Source organism: Zonotrichia albicollis, chromosome 2 (assembly GCF_047830755.1).
Source record: "Zonotrichia albicollis isolate bZonAlb1 chromosome 2, bZonAlb1.hap1, whole genome shotgun sequence".
Lineage (NCBI taxonomy): Eukaryota > Metazoa > Chordata > Aves > Passeriformes > Passerellidae > Zonotrichia > Zonotrichia albicollis.
This window is the reverse complement of record NC_133820.1, coordinates 12,121,864-12,124,978: the sequence shown is the minus strand read 5'-3', so window position 1 is coordinate 12,124,978 and position 3,115 is coordinate 12,121,864. Positions and strand designations below refer to the sequence as shown.

The 3,115-nt window shown below is 57.1% G+C and overlaps 1 protein-coding gene across 4 annotated transcripts in view; it reads left to right on the top strand.

Moving 5' to 3' along the window:
* The first annotated feature begins 210 nt into the window (after positions 1–210).
* The window catches only part of ITSN1 (intersectin 1), a 108,692-nt gene continuing 105,787 nt past the window's right edge, over positions 211–3,115 (top strand). For all 4 annotated transcript variants that reach the window (XM_074533568.1, XM_074533557.1, XM_074533563.1 and 1 more), the window contains exon 1: positions 211–379. The gene's annotated coding sequence lies outside the window, so the exon portion shown is untranslated. The remainder of the gene's footprint in view (positions 380–3,115) is intronic.

Below are 3,115 nucleotides of genomic sequence, written 5' to 3'. Positions count from 1 at the left end.
AGCCTGGCACGGCCAGCGGGGAGGCGGGATCCTGCCGCTGTTCCGGCCTCTGATTGGTACAGCGCCCTGCTCGTCACGCGGGGGGCGGGCGGAGGTCACGCGTCAGAGAGGGGCTGTCAGAGCTCTGATTGGCCGAAGGGTGCGGGACTCCGCCCCCTTAGCGAGCTCTGATTGGTGATACTCCCTGTCCGTCACGCGGGGACCGCGGCCGCGCGTCAGTACGGCGGCCGCGAGGGGCTCCTCCCCCCTCCCCTCAGACGGGGCGAGGGCGGCGATGGCGCGTCCGGCGGAGGCGGCTGCGGGCGCCGCTCCGGCCCCTCCGGCCCCTCGGTGCCCTGGCCGTGGCCGCGGCTGTGAGTAGGGCCCGCACAGACATGAGGTACGGCCCGGCGGGACGGGGGCAGCGGGCTGCGAGCGGCGGCCGTTCAGCCCAGGCCGGCGGGGGGGCAGCGCCGCCTCAGTCCCTCACGGTGCCCGGGCGTGTCGCGGTGCCAGGGCCGGCTCCTGCCCTCGCCTGCCGGGGCGGGCGGTGAGCGATGCTGCGCCCCTCCTGGGGCCGGCTGTGCCCCTAGCGGGTGCGGTGCCGCCGCCGCGGGGATCCCGGGCTGGGATCACCTTGGTCCCGCTGCCGCCGCTGCCCGCGCCCTGAGGAGGGGAGCGGGGAGAGCCCCGGGCCGGGAATGCCGTTCCCTGGAATGCCGCTCCCTGGAACGCCAGCTCTGGGCAGTGCCGTCCCTCAGGGCTCGGCAAAGGGCACAGGGAGCGGGGAATGAATGTGGGAATGTTGTCCCGGTGTCAGGGAAAGGAAGCCGGTCCCTGGATGGGGCTGTGTCCCTGTGGGAGCCTCTGCTCGCCTGAGCAGGCACGGTTGTGCATGATATTCCCTTTTGTTCTGGTTCAGCTGCTGCTTTATTTGGGGTGAAATATGGGGTTTGCTTGTGGAAAACGGTATTTTCTGTGAATTCCAGCGCCGTGAAGGGAAAACGCTTCCATGGCTCATCAGAGAGTATTGTTTAGGAAATAATTCCTGTTAGTGAAACAGCCAGCATTCCAGGTGGCATGGTGTGGCCCTCGTTAAAGCAAGAAACACTGTCCTTTATCTCTTCCCACTGCCCAGCTTCAAAGTGCTTCTTTTTTGGAGTTTATATGGCAATAGATATTTAAGGCAATAGCTGTGGATATTAACTGAATATATATTGGAGTCACGCTCTGAATGGATGCATTTTCTTAAATCAAAAAGCCAGACTGTATTTTGGGTGTTGCTAACTCTGGAGAGTGTTACTTCACACCATCTTTCCTTCTTTCTTTTACCTTTTGCTGTAGTCACCTGTAACTTCCCTTGCAAACTTCCTCAGCACCCAGGGAGCAGCTGGAGCTGGGCCAGGAGGGATTTAGGTTGGGTTTTAGAGAAAGGTTCTTGCCCAGAGGGTGCTGGCACTGCCCAGGGAATGGGCACGGCCCCGAGGCTGCCACAGCTCCAGGAGCCTTTGGGATGCCCAGGCTGGGCTTGGTGGGCTCTGGGCAGGGCAGGGCTGGCACTGGGGCGTCCCTGGGGGTCCCTGCCCTCAGGATATTCCATGATCCTTTGCAGAGTAGCTGTGTTTGCCTGAGAATGTTCCATTCTGTCCTGGTTCATAGATAAAGCAAGGATTGGGCTCTCAGAGCCATGACCTGCAGTGCCTGTTCCCTCTGTCACTGCTGTTTGGTGGCCTTTCCTTAATGCCTCTAATCCTGCAATTAGGATAGATTTGGCTTCAGGAAAGAATGTGAATCCAGCAGTGAAATGTTTGTGAATCATGACGTTGGGCAGCCTTTTATGGCCTGTCTTTGTACTGTAATCAGGGATTGGAATTGCAGCTTTCAGGAGGATAACTCCAGGGAAAGGAGGAATAGAAGAATAAAGGGGAAAAAGTTAAGGAAAATACAAGCAATGGGTTTAGGAACGGGGAGATCAGTGGGGTGGGAGTTTTCTGTAAGAAATTCTTCCCTGGCACAGGATGCCCAGAGCAGCTGGGGCTGCCCCTGCATCCCTGGCAGTGCCAAGGCCAGGCTGGACACTGGGGACAGTGGGAGGTGTCCCTGCCATGGCAGGGGTGGCACTGGGTGGGATTTAGAGTCCCCCCATCCCAAACCATTTGGGATTGTGTGATCAGGAGCTGCCAGCCCTGAACATCCCCTGTGCTGTGTGCAGCGGCAGAGCAGCATGAGCCAGCAGCAGCTTGGTTTGGGGACACCTCTGTGGGACGGCTCAGAGTTGTCCTGCTTGGAACCCAGAGATGGGAGGGGTTTTGGTTTCTTTTCCCCTAGCAGAGCCCAGGGCTGCCTCAGCTGCTGTGTGTGCTCGCTGCTCCAGCGTGGGACACAGCTGCTGAACTTGGGCTGCCCCCTCCGCAGCAACTCACTTTTGTTTTTACTTGCCAAGCATGAAACTGGGAGGGGGGCTGGACAATCAGAGCGGGCTCCAGGCTGAGAGCTGCTGATGAATGGCTTGGGCACAGGAAAGCTCAGGGAGAGGTGCAAACCCTCTGTGGGATCTGTGGCACAAACAGCCAGCCTCTCTAAAAGTGCCCTTTGTGGAATTCCAAAGGAATGTACTCGGTTGCACTGGTTATTTTGGGCTGCCATTGCCTCTACAGGGTTTTAATTGCGGATGGAAGGGTTTAGAGCAGGGTTTGCCAGGCCCTCATCCAGCAAACACCAACTGTGGGCTTTGGGAGGCACCACGGAGGTGTCTGCTGGATCCACCTGCCTGGAATGAATCTCTGGGCTCTGTGTGTGCCAGGGCTGGAGCTGCTCAGCTCTGACAGAAATTCCAGCTCTGGCTTCAGGAGAGCACTAATTACTGATAGTAATTAGAAACTAATCTCCTGTGTGAACAGGGCATTGTCTGGCCCTCCAGAGGATCAGCTTCTTGACCAGAATAGAACATTTCTATTTAATAGAAATTAAATAATTCTGAGTGGGAAGGAGGGAAGAGAGGTATCCTTGGGCATTCTCAGGAAGAAAGATAATTCTATTTTTGATGCTAAAGATGCATTTTTACAGCATTCCCTTCATTGCAATCAGTGAAAACACTGAAAACTTGGCTGGCATAGTGCATCCAGTTTGGTTTTCT